This window comes from Acanthochromis polyacanthus, chromosome 17 (genome assembly GCF_021347895.1).
Source record: "Acanthochromis polyacanthus isolate Apoly-LR-REF ecotype Palm Island chromosome 17, KAUST_Apoly_ChrSc, whole genome shotgun sequence".
NCBI classification, from domain to species: domain Eukaryota; kingdom Metazoa; phylum Chordata; class Actinopteri; family Pomacentridae; genus Acanthochromis; species Acanthochromis polyacanthus.
Window position 1 is genome coordinate 13,772,725 of NC_067129.1, and position 19,353 is coordinate 13,792,077.

At 41.1% G+C, this 19,353-nt stretch overlaps 1 protein-coding gene across 1 annotated transcript in view; it reads right to left on the reverse strand.

Annotated features, from left to right (window-relative positions):
- Window positions 1-9,940, reverse strand: part of zbtb20 (zinc finger and BTB domain containing 20) — a 34,672-nt gene extending 24,732 nt beyond the window's left edge. Inside the window, 1 exon segment of the mRNA XM_022190567.2 lies at window positions 9,686-9,940. The gene's annotated coding sequence lies outside the window, so the exon portion shown is untranslated.
- Between the last annotated feature and the right edge of the window lie 9,413 nt (window positions 9,941-19,353).

Below are 19,353 nucleotides of genomic sequence, written 5' to 3' on the forward strand. Positions count from 1 at the left end.
ACAGAAAAAGAAGAGGGAAAGGGAACGGCGAAAATGGAGATTGCAAAAGGTTTCATGATGTAACATATTTCTCCAGCTTGTAGCTACAGCAACAACAATACAAATGCCATCGAGGTGAGATAAAACTGAGTCATTATTCAGGTGAACTCGTCGACGTGCTGTCTTGGAGTACAGATTTTTCTCATTATGTGAAGAAGATATGAAATCCAAAGGACTTTATACAAGCATCCTGTGCTTATTTTGAGCTGTATGGACGTTAGCGCTGTTTAGTGTATTTATAGTTGGGCAAGCTGTTGTGTAGTAAATACAGAATATATATGTCTCATCAGCTCGTTTGACATATGATCCATCTAAAAGTGTAATGCTGACACACTGAAACACAGCCGACCACAAGAGTGCCCTATACACACTATCACCAAGTTGCTGCTACGTGTGGTCCAGTGGTCTGCAGGCTGCCCCAGCAATATAATTTAGATCTGGTGACTTAAACAAATGCTGGCACAAAGGTAAGATTTTCTGTTAATCCAACAAGGACGTGGAAGAAGGGGGGCAATATAACCACAGTGGGAAACTTTATCCATACAATGCTGTGTTGCAATTCACACTTGTTAAGCAAGCCAACTACAGAATTACACAAGAAAGGAGAGAAAGGCCAAAAACTCGGCCCTTTTAGTATTGTATCCATCATACTCTAGTAGAGTCAAGGAAGTGTAGATCAAATATTTAGAAATTCGAGCCCACTGAAATGTCAGTGCAGCACACTGAACGTGCAGATAAGTCATCAGTCCCATGAAAATAGGGCTTCAATAAGAACAATAAGGTCATTCATCTAAAGAGAGTATCAGCTGTCATAGGGTAGTTCTGCAAAACTACTGTACCTTAATAAAATACACTGTATGACACAAAGTGCCATTCAGTAAATACACTTTTGGACAAAAGCAATGACAAAAAGCGAATAGAGTCGCTACAATTTTTTACAAAAGCCTGAACCTATGACAAAATCCTGCTTACAAGCTTCACATGAGTCACATTTATCAATACTGATTCAGTGGGAGCGCTCATTATGTGCATGTGCAACACTTCTATCGAAACAGAAAAACTGTTAAATTGTGAGTCAAAATTTAAGGCAATCTTTGGAAAATGACAACTGTGGCAAATGCATTTCTTTTTAATCTGAGGCTGGTGTTCGGGCTTTTCTTTTTGGTGTGACATTTTGTTATGAATTAGTTTTGCAGAAAAGTTTTCCCATGTGCACAACCTATTTTTAAGAGCCACCAAGTTCAAGAATGACTGCAGGGAAAAGTATGTTGGGGCCACAAGTCGGTGTGGTTGTACTAGTTCTATGGCATATTATTAGTTTTGTCTACAGACACTTATTATTCCTACTCCAGGTTGCTAAACCATCCATGTGTTCTTTTTAAAATGTTGTCTCTTTGGTTATATATTTGCCAGAGAAGCCACTGCCAGCCGTTTATTAAGGGGGTTAAAAGAACACACTGTACGATTTTTTGCAAATGAATTATGCATGGTTTTTCTATTACTTGCTCACTTTGCTGTTGTCCATTGTATCCCCAAAAAATTTCATAAAATACTTTCATTTCATCTGCAAAATCAATGATATTTAAAGTGATAAAGCTGAATTAAAAGGCATTAACGTGATTGGGAAATAGCTGTTTTTTTCCACTGACAATTTTTGCTGTATAATTTGACTTTTTCCTATTACTTTTTCCACAGAGAAAAACTCGTGTAGCTGTACAAAGCTGCAATTAAAGCAAACCCCAGTTGGTTTGTAATGTGTTTCCATTACCTTAGTTGGCGAACGTTGTTTGTTGCTACGCAATGTGTCACTACCAACACTGCAAGATATTTGTCCGTTCATCCCTACTACACTTCCTGTTCTGACTGGAGAACGTTGCTGTAGGTTGGGTTGTCCTCGCTGGTCTGCTCTACGTACAGAAAGCACAGTCACCTCAGCACGAGGCGGAGAGATAACATGACCACCCGTCAGCTCCGTTTATGATAATCATCAGGGCCTTTGGCCTTGCTAATGCTCATCAAGTGTTGGTCAGTGCGGTCACTTGAATGCAGCAGAATTATTATCATTGATGGCAACAATCTATAAGCTCATGAGGCCCAGAGTGTAACCTGAACTGGTCAGCTGTTTCTGGTAACATTACTATAAAAATCATGCCACGTGGCTGCGAGTATTTTCAGCAGGCCATATCACAAATGTGCTACTTCTTAGTCATTTGTACTGTCACGGTTACACAGAGACGTTGAGGAAGGCTTTTTTACATGTAGATTTCAGTCATCTTTATTGCAACACGACGGTTTGTTCAGTGACTCCAGGAGTATAGAGGTATCAGCTATAGTTGCTGCTATCTCTATGAGTGTCTTTCTCTGTTTGTGTGTCAGCTCAGTGACCTGCCTTCCTCTAAATGCATGTTGGGATACGCTGCACTGACCGCGAACAGTAGTAGGAATAAAAAACTAGTGCCGTGAATGAATGAATGTCGAGACACTAGCCAGCAGCAAAGCCCACTACAGCCAAAGGCAATAAAAGATATTTTGTCTCAAATGCATTCATGTCAGTTAACCCATTCATAGAAATTATAAAAGAGAAATAAGCTTAATGTTAGTTTAAACAGCAGCCATCACAAGGTCTTTTATACAAAGTTTTTAATAAGGTGAAAAACGCTGTACCACCGCTGCCACGACTGACAACTATTACATTGGTGTTCTAACCACCTAAACATCTCATGAACACGTGGGCTGCATCTGCGTAGAAAACATCATGCAGATGTTATGAACACCACGAGAATGATCAAACTGTTTTTTTTTCTTTATCACTGATACATGTCAAATGTATTGTAAAACAAGCCCGACAGCACTGATAAAGCTGCACAAATGTCTTCTCATGGGTTTGTTGCTGAACAGGTCAGGCACCTGGACCAACTGTCACAAATTTAAAAAAAAACAAAACAGTAACGCAATGTAAAAATTCCTTTCCTAGTTGTTAAAACAGTGGCTCAAATAAACAAAGATTTCCAGCTGAAATTTGTCTTTATAAAGGTAAATTCAAGCCAGTGAACAATGTGGACGACATCAGAACAGACACTCCTTTCATTTAAAAAGCAGCTGTGTCAAAAAAAAAAGAAAGCAGACTTACTCAATAAAAAGAAAAAAAATGCAGTTGTAGGTTCTGTGGAAATACTTTAAGGCTCCAACAATCTTCTCTTTTTTTTCATAAAACTGCAACACAAATACTATTGTGTAAATAATTCCCCTTGAGTTTACCCAAAGCACAGTGCATACCGACGTACCTTGAGTGAGACTCTGCACAATCCTAACATTTTGGCTACTGCGAGTGCAGTTTGCTGGTATGAGGCTTAACAAGTCCTCCCGATGCCAAGAAGGGAGCAGAGAATTCACAGGATTTTTTTTTTCTCTGTATAATAGTTTAAAAAGTTACCAAGGACTGTGATACTTTGTTTTCTTAAACCCTCTTCCGATACTTTCCCCTTCAACCAGGCACTGATCTCACCATGACTTGTAGAAAACCATATGGGTAGCAGGGTGAACTGAGGACACGCATGCAGCTTGGCAAACATACAACTTCGCTATTAGAATCCAGGATACATTTTTCACATCAGTTGAATACCTGAACCTTCGTGTGCATTTCAAGAGAGACTCACGAATTAAGCTTAAATGCTTTTTAGGGACATACAGAGGAGAGGTTTTTTTTTTTAGGAGATACATTATTAAAATAAGTTCTGATTAGGAATTGAAAACCATCCAAAAAAAACAAATAAATTCTAGGAACTTCTGTGCTTGTTGTGAAACAACTTTTGGTCAAGTTGTTACATGATATTTTTGGGCCTTACAACAGAAACAGCTGACTTAATGGAAAGCTTTGAAACCAGCATTTGAGATATAAAGAAGCATGAATCAACAGTCTGCTAGAAATTTTAGCAAAAGTAAATGAAAGCACATGGTCACAGCCACCAGTGGACTGTATGTGTACTGTATGTACTGTATATATATCAAACAACAGGAGTGTAAACACAAAAACACACATGCAAGCTGAAAATCTTCCTTTAAATGACAAACACCATCTGGAGAATTATAAAAAATATTTTAAAAATGTATGATAGCAGTACCACAAGCGTCTATTAGTTCCTGTTGCATTAAAATATCACATTAAAAATAAAATAAATCAGAGGAACGTCATGAACTGCTTCCTTTTGGACGTTCATTTTACAGTTATACATATTGTGTAAATATTGAACAGTTGATCTAAACAAAGCTTCGTCTTTACCATCAAGCTATGTGAGAACTAAGGATACTAAGTGCGTTTCATAAGACTTCATAAAGTTTTATAACCGAACAAAAGCTTCCTGACAACCCCTTGGCACATTCGCAAATACTTATTCAGTCTCAATGTGTGCTTTCATTACACATTCCTGTGATACTTGCAGCGAGGGAAGATTCCAAAACAAAAGTCCTTTGAAAACTGAAAAGCATACCATAAAGTTTTTTGTTTATAAGTTCTCTACACACCGGATGATCTGAAAGTCGAAGAGTTTTGGGTGAAGGTTTTGTAGAAGCAATTTTTCACGACTGAACTTTTACATTCTGACTTCCAATTAACTAAAAGAGAGGGGAGTAATTTTTTAAAAAATTCCTTCTTGACGAAGTGGAAAAAAATGAGCCAGTCTGCAGCTGTCGTGCGAGTCCTCTTTAAGCATTATGAATGGATAATATACGCAGATTGGTTGCAAAATCATAACCTTCAGTTTTTATTACAAAATGTTTTTAATCCTGGCTTGGCCAACTCATCAATAAACAAGATACATTTTCCCTCCCCTTAAACAAAGGCTATTATGTTCCATTCTTGCCTTATAGCTGCAAGGAAATCACCATAACTCATTGTAATAGCATTTTTATGTTGCATAATGCAGCTGAAGGGGAAATTCTCTCCTTAATTACAAAGGCATCCTATACAGATTGTCAATAGGTTTTGTGATTGTGTTATTAGTATTTACAGGAATAAAAAAAAATTATATAATATGAAGAGAAGCATGTTATGTGTGAAAAAGGTGATTTGTGGGTAGAAGGATCCATGCCAGTTAGCCAGGAGGTAGCCAGCCTGCCAATAATTTCGAGTTTGCAAAATGTATTCCAACAATCCACCAAGACAGAACTGGCTGGGAGTCACTAATGTCATTATATTTTACTATGATGAAGAGATATAGAAAAAATAAAGAAGTACGTTGTGTTTAATACAAAATAATGTCTCCCCTGATGCTTTAGGGGTACCTGAGTTGTTTTTTTTTTAAGGTTGTCATGGTAACTGGGGACTCAAATGTAGTATTAAAGCTGAAACTGCTGTAAAACAGGGGTCTTTGCAATAAACATCAGGTGAGAAACTTTATGCGCTCTTCTTAAAACCAAACCTAATCTTTACGCTTCAAGTCTATTAAAGGCTTATAGGCTATTCTGTAGTTAATTATGAGACTTAATATCTTTAAGATGTGCACCTGAAAACAGTCTCATTTGGCAGTCACATCAAAGATGAGCTTTACTCCATGGGGGGATATTCTTCTAACGAGCATTATACAGACAAAAAAGGAAAAATTAAAAAAAAGATAGCAGAAAAAAAAAAAAAAAAAGCTGGGAAAGGATAAACTCCGTCTGAGACAAAAAGGCCAAGCAGTTAACAAGCACTGTGACATTCTGGATGCAATCCACAAAGTGCCTTGTTATATCGATGGATCTCTACTGCATTCCCAAAATGGCTGCCAAATATGTTCAACTGGGCTAGACAAAGTGCCAGAACGGACTCAAGTGCAAGTCTTTTGTCATAAGATGGTAAAAATACCCCAACTTGAAATTTCAAATTACAATATTCATTTTACTTCTTCTGTAAAGGCTCACCAGTGCTGCAAAGAAGAATTTCATTTGATGCATTATTTTTATTCTTCTATAGCCAGAGCATGCCTTAATTTGCAACCAAAATGTGGACTTTCTGAATTTTAAACGGCATAGAAATGTAAGAAAATTTACACATGGCAAAATGAGCAGCCCTGTGTGATTCAGAGGACTGAGGAAAATACCACTCATGACCAATATTACATGCCCTCTGCCTCGTCTAAAGTCCTTTTCACTGTGTAGTGTAAAAACAAAATCTGTTTGAGAGAGTTCTACGGAAACAACACAATGATTACATATTTATAAATACATTTTTGGAAGTTGTGGGCCACCAGGATTACCTGGTAACAGCCTGGTGAAGGTGGCTGGATGGCGTGGGAATACCAACAACCAGAAATGTAGCATTGCGGAGGCTTCAGAGAAGTCTCTGTCTTGTCTGTTTGGGCAGCAGTGCCTTTTACTGCACTTAAAAATTATTTGGACCACTGTCCTGCCATCTGTGTGCGTGTACAGTACAAGATGATTGTTTTTTTTCTCTTTTTTCCCATTTTTTTTTCTTTTTGTTATACGTCTCCACCAAAGAAGCACTCATTACATTTGTACAGCATGGTACCCTTACACATTTTCACTTGAGTAAACCCAAATAATCAGGTGGGAGAAATGTGCGAAAGCGTGACTGAATCAGTCAAAAAAACATTTCAGAACTGAATGGTGTGGACACATTATGCCAGTTTGTCGGTCAATCACAAATTGCTGAATGTGAAGTGAGGGTGACAGGCTACAGAGGACGAGTGAAGGATGGTGAAGCCAAAAGAAAATTGGGATTGATTGCCGGGTGTGGATTAACTCCCTCCCCTCACCCTCCTTTTGCCTTCATGTGAGCAGGTCTACAGTTCATCTGCTGGGTCTCCTTCATATAATAATGGCTTCCCCTGATCTGCAGACATACTCTTAAATATTCATTAGTCATGGGTGGGTTTTAGCCGGGACACAGAAAGCGGGCAAATGGCGATGGCTCTAACACTGTGAATATTAATGCATATGTGTGGAATATATACATACAAATACTCATTAGCGACTTAGCTGAGATGAAACTGGGCACCTGATATTCGGACTACAAACACTCCCAAAGGCACATAATGGCTGACTGTCTCCCAGCAGCTACTGTACACCTCTGTTCTGATTAAACGACAGTTTTTGACATCAAGCCGTAGTGAGAGCTCACTTACAGACAAGACAAGTACCCTCCAATAAATCAAACAATAAAACGTACAAAAAAATACACAGGTGTTAAGCTTTTTCTTTTTTTTTCAATGTGGAGTTTCTTTTCAGATGAAGGGAGTGAGGACGGAGGGAAGAGAGGGGGGAGAGAGAGAGAGAGAGAGAGAGAGTCAATCCGGCACACACAATGTGTGACAATATAATTTTGACTTTCTCTCTACTTGCTCACCCACATGCAACCTGTCAAATCAATCTGCTCTAATTCAGAGGACAGATCTGCAATTATGCCTGGCTGAAATCTCCACATCAAGGTGAAATTTGGTGCGGCTACGCACACGGGCTCTGCATTCTCCAAAACGTGTCCATTCAGAAAACAAATGATCCGGTGCAGCCACCAATTACATAACCGAGCCTATAGGACTGCAACCCGTTTACGTTGTGGAGGCATATTCTGAATGAAGGCGGGGAGAGGAAGTGATCACAACAACACACAAAAAAAGTGAAAAATGGGATGAACGCACAATTACGTGGAAAAAACCCTACACACACACACACACACACACAGTGAGAGAGACACACACACATACAGACACACAGGTGCAGATCCACTAAACCGTGTCTGCGCTACAAGGAGATGGACACAGCGTCCCTCTGCTCCTGCGACCAACCCGGGACCGGCCTTCTTGTTTGTGGCTATTCGCGGCTCCAGCGGCCACACCGGGACCAAACCTCTGACATGACTAATGTGTTGACGCACAGCTTTCTACCTGCGCACAACTTCTGTTTTACAGGCGAGTCTGTGCCCATTAATCGGGCACAGAACGTGCTGTATTGTGGCAACTATCGGTGGCGCTTATAATAGACAAAAGAATATGCAGTATTACTGTCTTTATCAGGCAAAGCCAAGCGCTTTGGGACAACATCTGTTTGCCACACGCACACACTCTCTGTCCCTTTTCCACACACACACACACACACAGAGAGATAGACGTTCGCGCACTGATAGATGGATCCCTACACAACCAGACTGACATGTTGCTCGGGATAAAAACTCCCCTCGGGCCCTTCCAGAGAATTTCTGGGGAGGATTTTTTCTTTTTTCTTTTTTTATCGCGCAAACCCATGCACATAATTTAACTTTATCCAAGACGCGCAGCACCTCTATGCTGCTGCCATCTGATACACAACAGCGAGAAAGGAATCACGAGTTGCCCATGAATATTTTGCAACAAAAATGTCTCAAAGGGCACCACAGAAAGCGCCTCTTGCAACTTTAATTACACCAGAGCATGGCCTCATATCTAGGCCACCCTTTGCCAAAAAAGCAGCTTCACATCCTAAACATTTTTCCCCAAACACAGTGCAAGGATATATATTATTTTAAAAAAGCAATTAAGGGGAAAGAAAAGGCGGATCGCGACAGCTAAAGTGATCATTCATTTAGGAGTAACATGGCACCAAAAAAATAAAAAAATAAAAAAATAAAAATCCAGAGCAGAGTCCCACTGGATCTTATTTATCTCAGAAACTGAACCTGCAGTATTGTTTTACCTTCAGACACAATATTAGCCAGCCTCCCTGCGCCTGCTGAGTACATCTTAATGTAACCCCATCTCATAAATGCCACGCCGTATTGATATTAATTCACAAAAAAATGTAGGCTAGACATCTGTCTGAGTGTACGCGCTGGATGAGCCGCTGATACAAACGATGTATCTCACTCTCTCTCTCGCACACTCAAAACGCAGCAACTTCACCAAAACCCGTATTTACGAGGCACATTTCTACTCGGGAGCGTGTTAAAAACGCAACAAGGAAACGCGTTTTCCTCTCGACTCAAATAACTGACCTAAAAGCCAAATGCGCACGTCGGCTGCCACAGTTGTTCCGGGCTCACAGTCAGTGTGTAAAATGTGAGCGAGCAGCACTGCGAGCATCGCTGAGAGGTTTTTTTTTTCTTTTTTCTTTTTTTTGCTCGCTGATTGAGAGACCTGTGAGCACAGTTTGGACCGGAGTAGTATTGTTCCCCCCCTCCCTCTTCAAGTGTCCCCCCGGCCGGCTCCAAATCCGGCGAAATCCGAAAGTAAAGCGCTAAAAGATAGAAAAGGGGGCATGGTGAGAATAATGACAGATGGGGAAACTTGCGTCATGCCAGGGCACAGCGCGGTTTTGTAGTCAAATAGAAATGGACATAAAAAATACCCCAAAAAATCCCAAAACTGAGTCGCCCCAACACGAGGAGGGACTCGATTTATTCCATTTCGCTCCCGTTTATTGAACGTACGTGATCCTCCGAGCGCATGAAGTTTCCGATTATGTGGAGCCTTAATATTTTGGTGGGTAAAGCCAGGCAGCAACTACATGGAAGTCAGCGGCATTTTTTACGCATTTCATCTTAAAAGTCAATGTTTAAAACGTCGGCAAAATCCTCCCCCCTCGCTTTGTAATTTCTCCCCATTTTTTAATAATAGCGCAGGAGAATATTGTCAAGACCCATCCCTTCTCCCTTTACTTTTTCCTCTCAATTTCTTACCTGCACTTCGAAGCTCGTTCAAAAAAGTGGCGACAGCGTTTCCACGGCTCCCCCTGTTTTCCCCCGACGAAGCGCGTTTTTTAGTTTGTTTCAGTATGTTCCTTTACTTTGTTCATTTCTCACTTCCATCTTCTTTTCATCTCATCAATAAACACACGCTGCAGCCTACCTTCATAGAGCAGCTCGGTTCAAGTGTGCCCTCCCATTTTTTAACTATACATCGAGTACTTTGAGGGGTGGGGGGTGTGGAGAAGAGGGGAGGAGGAGGAGGAGGAGGAGGAGGGTAGCTGTGAGGTGGTGGTGGTGGTGGAGGAGGAGGGGGGAGTGGAGTGGAGGGGTGTTGGTGGTGTTGGTGTTGGAGGTGGTGAAGGGGTGGGGTGGGGTGGGGTGGGGGGGACAAGGCACGCCTTTTCACTTAAAGCTGGCATTGGAAGGAACAGTGCACTGTCTTGGGTTGGATCAGAAATCCGTCAACATTATTGTGCCCCAATCGCAGGGCGCACGGTGGGACGAGTGAAACCGGCTCCATTATGGCTCTGTGGAAGTGGTGGGAGTTATAGTAATAGTAGTTGTAGTAATAGTGCTCGTCCCGCTGTGTAACTTCGCCTCAGCGGCGCTTCTCCAAAGTGGACACGGGGATGCGAAACGAAGCCTGTTTGCAGGATTTGGGGGGGTTTAATAAAGTGATGTTCCAGGACACCCGAAGCCAAAGCGCTTCCTCATTAACCCACAAATCTCTGCTTTTTTTTCTGTTTCATTTACGCTTTTTTTTTCTTTTACTGTGTTGCTTCCAGTTCCTGCTCCTCCAAATATCGGCGTTCACAAATGTGAATGAACTGTGAAATGTATCCCCGGTTTGGATCAAAGCGAACCGGGGAATTGTCAGTTATGTGTCCGTCATGCGTCTGAACTTTGCATTGGACGCCGCCTCTGCCTGTACAGTGAGCCAGCTGCGCCTCGGCCTCCCATTGGTCCGCGGCGCCGTCAATCATCTCCAGTGCCAACAAGCTAGATTGTCTGCCGTGTCTTCTACTTTCTACGCATTTCTATTTTCTCATTTATTTATTTTTTAACGTCCCGAGCTGACCTCGAGTTTGCGAGCAGGGGGAAAAATGGAGCCGGTTCAGCCGGCCAATCAGATTTGGGAGAGCGATTCTCTTTTTCTCTTGTTGTTGTTGATTTTTTTTGTCATTATCGAGCGCCTTGAGATATATTCTGGCTGGCTCGGAAAAAAAGCAGTAATGGGTCATGTGGGATCCCCCCCGCACCCACCGCCTTAGTGCCCCCTCCCTGTCTAGACAGTGACAGGTGTGCGTGTGTGCGCACACGCTTGTCTGTAGTTCAGATCTGAATAATGAAGCACGCTGAGGGCAGCGTCTAATAGATACTTTCAATAAAATATTCATGTGTGTGATTAGTGCATACAGTGGAGAGGATGTTCAGTGCGCGCAGCCTAGTCTCTGAAAGACAAGCTTTTACTGACAAAGAGGTCAACTAAGGTTACGCTCGATCTGCCCGTGTGATAAAGCGTCCTGCCCTGGAGCTGCTGCTGCTGCTGCTGTGCGTAAAGGCCCGTGAACGAGTCCCTTAAAGAAAAACTGCTTGAAACTGCTTGAACTTTGCCTGCGCAGCCCTCCAGCTGTACAGGGGAGACAGAGGTGTCGCTTCAGACAATCGCCATCTCTCAAGCTGGGTCGGCTCCATACGGATATTGTTGTGTGAGCACCGTGGTGAGCACCCAGGGCACTCAGTTGACTGTGCGCGCCATCTGCAGGACTGCAATGTGGATTAATACCGCGGGTTCAACGGAGGACACCCTTCCGTCACTGCTTTGACCTACATTAACCAGGAACACCGTAGGAACACCGCTGCCGGCCTTAATGCGATGCTTTGCAATCCGACAATGAAGCACGTTTACAGAAATGCTTTCAGTATTTATTAAAAGTCCGAACTAAGTCGTTTTTAGGATCATAAAGCGAACATCCCAAAGCTGCAGATCCGTGTGGCGCACGCCTTCCCGGAACAGTATTTAAGATACTTCGCTTGATTAACATGGCTCAGCCGGCAGCACGTGTAGGGAGGATTCACCGTAGAGAACATTTTGTTTCAGTGGAGGCTCTGAGGAGCTTTGCATGTTTTACCGGACCTGCTTTATTTGGCACCGAATTGAGAAGGAAAAAAAATCTAATCTGAAATATGCTCAGTTTTTTTCATGTTATATTTCTGGAACAGATGCACACAAAAAAAAACATTAGACATTAACTGAACAGACTGATGGCATATAATTCATTCAGTAAAGCTTTCTGCCACGTGTTTTTTTTTTTTAATTTATTTTTTATTTAAACATGTTGTACAAAAAATTAAAAATTAAAATGTAAATTGCAATACAATTATACACCATAACTGTGCCATTGTATTGACAAATAGGACAACAATTTGAGAAAAAAATGTGATATAAACAGGAAATTATTTGTAAAGCAGGGACTGGAAATATATTTGAAATTAACCATTTAATTATAAACAGTTCTAATATCCATCTCAAGAAGCAAAGCATGACACGATTTTACAAAAGAAAAATGTAACAAAAAATGACAACAGTTGGAAAAAAGGCCACCTTTGGTTGGCAACATGTTCCCTGTGGATTATAAACAGCCTAGAAGAGTGTCACATTTTCTCATTTTCAAGACGACAAAACAGATCAAATAATAGTAATAAATAAAGGATTTATATTTGCAGACTTTCCAAATTTGCTAAGAAATAAATTAAGATCTCAGCAGCACAACAGTTTGAGACTTAATCAAGTGCAAGTATGAATCAGACCAGAATGCTGCCATGAAAGAAAGCAGTCGATGATCAACCTGGAAAGCAGCAACCCTAGAACAAAACACATTCCCTGTATTTTAAATCCTTATATGTTCAATTTAATCACCAGTTTAATTAAGTGCAGTGTTTCCCACTAAAGAAAAGCAAATGCTACAGTATCTGCTACATGTGTAAAATACATTTTTAAATCATCCAGTGGCAGATTTTTTACTTTATCACCATTTGGTTTATATAAAATTCCCAAATTTGCCATTTGAATCTAGTTAACAGTAATGATAGTTGTCAAATTTGACCACTTGCACAGCTGACACAGACTGTATTAAATACATCTGCAGAGCTCCTGCTCGTCTTTATTCATTACACATGAATTCCTAACCAGTTTTCCAACCAACAAATACAAAAGCAAAAAATCACACAGCAAACAGAAGACCAACATGTAGTTTTTAAAATTGTTATTATTTGGATTTGATTATACCTCAGTTTAACCTTTTGCAAACCACAACACTGCAATCAATCAAAGTGCTTTTTAGATATATTTTGTGATTGATGTTTTACAAGACATTTGAAATTCTTGCCATGGCCAAAAAACACTGAAATGTTCTCTGGAGTAAAACTGGAACAAACTGTAAGTCCAGTGATTTCACGTTGCCAGGTCAAGCCACCTCTCCCTCAGCTTTAAATGTAGCCAACAGAGGGCAGCACTGTGACTTATCTTTTTGGACATTTGTTTATTTATTTATTTGGTTATTCATTCATTTATTTAATCAGTGTCCATGCCATCCTTTCCTAGTCAAATGCGAGGCGCGCCTTTGGTCTTGGCTTATTTGCAAACGACCTTTGATTGTCTGGAAGTGTCCTGGATTTCACAGTGATATCTAGTTAGACAATAAATCCATTGTTAACTCAGTTCTTTTGGTAAATCAGCTTTCTGGGAAGTCACGTAGCTATCAACGGTTACATATTACAAGCTGCTACTTTGACTGCTTGGATGTAAGATTTGGGCTAAAAAACAGAGCAGGTTGTGACCTTAAAGTATGCTGTAGTATCTGACCAGCTACTTGTGGGAAAACATACATTTCCTTTTTCCCTATGTAAGCAGGTGGTCTGTGACCTGAGATGTGCGTTTCTGTCTGGGAATGTTTACGTTAAAGTGGCTTCTGTGCCTGGGAGATCGTAAAGTGAAGTGGGACCTGTCATTGAAGGGAAGCCATATGTTATGTTAGGTTTCCATGCATGGACCGATATCAGTGAGTGACGTCTGTTATCCTAGAAGAGAAACCCTATGCTACGTTGATTTAGGGGTGCATCCTGTTTTTACCAAAGTCGTCAGATGTTGAGCTCATATCCTTACCAGAAGGGTATAAAACTGACCACTAGCCCATTGTTTGAGAAGGAATCAATCGGCGGGCTCCTTCCGGGCATCTTCTGTCTGTATTGATGCTGTTCTTTCTTTTAATAAAAAACTGTAGTATCTGACCTGTGAGGCCAGACGTGTCGTTAGACATGATTCTTATGACCTGAGACATGTGATGTTGGACGTGTTGCTAGGCATGTGCCGTATGTTTGAATGGAGTGTATCTTCTTGCTGAAAGAACTCAGTGTTGTATTAGTAGTTCCTAAGTCTAGGGAATTATCCTATGGATTCCGCAACAGGGTTTATCAATGAGGCTCTTGTTTTTTGGTCTTCTAATACAAATCACATATTGTGAAATGGTTCCACTTGTTTAAAACATAAAAGTGACTGCCGTTTGCTGTTCGGGGAGATTCATTTGGCCAGATTATCCCAGACAATCTCTCTGTCTGATCGATGCTGTTCTTCCTTATAATAAACTTATTATTAAGCAAGTCAGTGTCACGGACATTTCTCCTTCACCTGCACATCACGGACATCAGAAAAACTACGACAATCCAACATGGAGAGACGTTGATTGTTCGCGTCCACTCGCAGGTGTTGTCCCTGTGCCTCATTCTATTTTAATGCATTCCTCTAAATGAATGGCCCACAGGCGTTCATTTTACAAACAGTCTAGACAGCTCATGGTGGGGCTGCATGGCAACTGACAATGTGCAAACTGGTTTAGGGTAGGTGGAATTAGTTTTCATTCAGTTTGTAGTGCGATTACAATGTTATTTGTGTTGTACCTCCCTAAGCCTGCTTTGTTTTAAACCCAGCTGGCAGAAACCTGTGAGTGGCTTCTCTCATCTCAGGATCTTTTCTCATAAAACTTGTTATGTCCGCAAGATGTTGCACAGTGAACAGTTTGCAAGCTTTGCAAAGCATTTTGGTCCAAGTTTAACTTCAGCTATGCACAGATATTAGCGAGCATGAACACAGAATGGAAATGTAAAAATGTAGAAACACCAGATTGATAAAACTGCTTGCAGCCTTGCTACTGAGCGGTTTATTAATTCATCAGGGCTCTATGTTTGGTCACATGCTCATAGCTTAACATCTTTACCATGACCAAATGAAACCTTTTTATCTGTTAACTGTCTCTTTCCTGTTCTTTGAAAAGAACAGCAAGGGGTGGTGCTGCTGCCAGTCCTCGGCCAAGCGTCGCCTAAACAGGCCTCTGTACTCTTTAAATCAGTTTGCAAGGTTATATCACACTCCACCACGAGCCTTCTGTAACGCTTCCACAGAAGCCATTATTCTCTGTTATCCTGAGGTCAATCCAGCATGGATCTGCTTTCATTTTTTCGTATAAAGATACTAGAAAAATTCCAATTCCAGTGCACATTCCATGTATGAACAAATGAGCCACGCCTCGATACTCAGTCTGAGTTTGTGGCTTTACCAGTCTGATGATTGAAAAAGATTCACAGGGACAAACTTACAACATTCATGCATGCATATTATTAGATTGTTTACTGTTCATTCTCATGGCTGCAATCTGAAACGCATTTGCTTTTACAGCCACAGTGCAGCCGTCTACGCTGACTATGTGACCTCGTTTGCACCCTCAGTAATTACACACACGGCGTACCAGAGGATTTATTAAAGGATTCTCACACACGTGGTGCTGGTCGCTGCCGTTTTTCCGACTTCCCCATACTTCACATATTTCCAGCTATAAAGAAAACAACAGCAAAGACAACATCTGTGTCTTGTCCCTTGTCACGTTTTATGTATCTGGGAGAGAAAATGAATGGCCATTAAAATTAAAATTGCTAACAAGCTACCCAAAGCTTGCAACATTTTGTAATGCACAGTAAGTTTGCAATGCAGAGAGCTACTCGCCTCTCATCTTCAAAACTGGCTGCAGGCAGATTGTTGACAAGTACAGACAATAGCATTGCTTTGTTAGCTGTTCTTCTCTTCTCCTTTTGGTTGTTTGGTCTTTGGTCTTAATTTGTCAATTACTGGGCCTAAAATAACTTTTCGTGTGGCCGTGCAGTATGTCACTGACAACATTAGTATTACATGTTTCACTGAAACTCACAAGAAATGATCACAGACGAGCCAGATGTGACACAAAATAAGGCTCCTTACATCACAACAAGTGCCTCTTTTTTTCTTCCTCCTTGCTCGGGACTCCTCTCTGTCTCTAGCTCGGCGTTATTAGATTCTGCCGAAACTGTAAAGCTGCACTTCTTCAGGTCGTGGTGTATGTGTGAGGCGAGGCAAATACTGTAGCTCCTGCTCTTTACAGAATAGCACCAACTGTTCCGTGAGTCATACATCGTTTGAGGTTAAGGATTTTGGAGAAAAACAAAACCAAACAAAAGGAGAAAAAAAAGAATGTGTAAAATCAGTAGCTTGTTCCTCAGGTTTTAACTCTTTAGCAGTTTGATTTAGGTTCACATGCTGGAGTACAGCTAGTACTTCAATTGTGCACCTTCTGGCAGAATAAGTGAAGCGAGGAATCATTTGTGTGCTTGCAACACACACTGTCAGAGCGCTGTGCTACACAATGCTGTTAAGATCTGCATGTTTGGATCGCACCGGAGGAATAAATGCTACAGCACAGGTCTCAATACAGCACTGGTTTTAGAATATAAGCAATGCTTGGAGGGTAATATTTACATGAAAGGACAGCAAATGAAGCCTCAAAACTTAAACATGCATGTATCTGTAGATAAAGTCAAATAGGATGAACATGTTTTTTAAGCAATTTTATACGACTTGAAATGAATTGCAATGGATATGTTGAGTTCACGCAACATGTGCAGTTAACTCTTGCAGCTGTTTGTGTCAAAGTGCATGCATGCAAGCAATTAGACAGACAATGCACAGACGTGACCTGTGTGGGAGGCATGTCAGAGAAAAAGCCTCTGCTGCCCTAAAGAGGGCATTAGAACAAAATTACAGTTTGTCAATGAACATACAGTCAAAGAGTGGGTCTTGTGGAATAATTTTCTCTGTATAGATGAGTCAAAGATGGAATTGTTTGACTACATAAGTGTTTGGCTTTTCAGGAGAATAACCTCATACAATCGTGAATCCTTGTGGATGACTTACTATAGTTTGAAGATGCTTCGCTGTGGTTATCCAAAGATTTAAAGATTCAGAGTTCAACCAAAACACTGCCTTGTACATGTCCCTTTAAGAAAGACGATGGAGGTAACATAAATGAGTTATCATAATACTGTCTTTTCGAGAACACGGTCCAAGTGGTATAAATGATTAATAGGTCTCTTCACTTGTCTTTCAGCTCTCAAGGGCCTCTGTCTGTGTCAGCCTTGTAGCTGAGATATAAGAATAACATGCCACTGGTTTCCACAGATTCTTCCTCGATTCTCTACTTTGTGATTCATATTTCATCTCACCTCTATGTGCCACAAGCACAATTAAAAAAAGTGCGTCAGAAATGTGATTAGATGGTGACTTTAAACCTTCTGTTGGGTTGAAAAGTTTTCTCTCCGCTGATTTTGATACACAGACTGTCTTGAGTTGCCTGGAGACAGCACAGGTTCCCTTAGTTGTATTCACCTGAGACAAAAATTCATGTTTTATGCTCCTAACGAAGCTGTTTTTCATGCTTTTTTTGGTCTTATAGATGTTAACATTCACAGATGTCGTGTGACTTTCGGCAACCGGTTGCATTTATAGAGTCTGAAGTGCAAAAATCATAAAAGGAAGAAGTCACAGTCCATGCAGAGGGTTTTCCACAGGAGACACCGTTTTAGTCATTGGCTTCAACCTCTCCATCAAAATGTAAATCATGTCAGTAAGTGGAAAGCCATAAGCCCCCCTGACCATGCCTGTCTTTCAACAGTCTCTTTAGAGCTTCCATGGATGACCTGATGATGATAAGTTCCCCGGTGCAGAGCTGCAATTGACTCCTCCGAAGGCCTTGGGAAACTCGTCAGCTGGACATGGCCGTTCTTCAAGTGCAAATTCCAAGTGTTGGCCAGAAAAAGTGTCTGAGCAATTTTGCTTCTCCCTAGGAGGCGTGGACATTCATCCCTCAATGACTGCTCTGTCAGAAGCTTGGCCAAGACCTTGAATGGCCATACAGGTGACAGGCTGGCAGTCAGAGCCGTGGCAGGTGGTAGTAGGCACAAGAAGGAATGTCAGAGCAATTCAGAGCCCAGACTTTGACATCGCCCCATTTGTCCTGCTGTCAACTGCTGGGGGCTTTGAGAGGAAACTGCTTTCTATTTCTGCACATGCATGATTGTAGCACGAAACCTGACTGCAACTGTTTCATACGGGCAGAAGTAGAAAGTTAAGCTCCGGCTTAGCATCTTGAAATAAGTCAAAGGGCTCATTCATTAGGTCGTGTGGTGACAGCTCCTGGATGCTGGATACTCACACAGTTTCAGTGCTAGAGGTTACAGCACACCAGCAACAGTGCTATGATCTCTTTATTTTAACATACATGGTAACTAGCCTGAGTGTCAGCAGTAGCTATACGGCATAATAGGCATCTTTGTTTTAAATTTAAATTTGTTTTAAAACACTGAGTAGATTGTTAGACTTGCCCTTTTCCCCCTCAGTTCTGACAGTTCTTACCCTGATCCTTGTCAGTCATCTTGAGAGCTGAATACCTTGAAATGGCACCTGTAGCCTGCAGCTAAGTTGCACAGGCATCTGTGACTCCACAGCAGGTGTTGAATGAGCAAACACACGTGAATAAACTACAATTACCTTGTCATGATTGATCCCTCACTAGCTTGTTGGGCTATAGGATACATGTGTCTATCCAGACTTGACCTCTGACCTTTTGTCACCTCTTTATCATTTTGCCCTTGTTGTACTTTCTCTGATGTCCGTGATGTGCAGGCAGAGGAGAAATGTCCGTGACACTGACTTGCTTAATAATAAATTTATTATAAGGAAGAACAGCATCGATCAGACAGAGAGATTGTCTGGGAGAATCCGGCCAAATGAATCTCCCTGAACAGCAAACGGAGGTCACTTTTATATGTTTTAAACAAGTGGAACCATGTCACAACATGTGATTTGTATTAGAAGACCAAAAAACAAGAGTCTCATTGATAAACCCTGTTGCGGAATCCATAGGATCATTTCCTAGACACAGGAACTACTAATACAACACTGAGTTCTTTCAGCAAGAAGATACACTCCATTCTAACATACAGCACATGCCTAGCAACACGTCCAACATCACATGTCTCAGGTCATAAGAATCACGTCTAACGACACGTCTGGCCTCACAGGTCAGATACTACACCCTATAAGACATTTGCGTGAAATGTGGAAATAATTAATGTATGAATTCTTAAATTCTGGCCATAAACAGCGCGGCAGCCACTAAAAAATATTTTTCTATAGACTAATTCATTCACTACTGTGCTTTACAGAATAAAATCCTTGACTCATTCATTTTCTTACAATAAATACAATGAACCATTTTCATTCGAGTTAATCGTGTTTT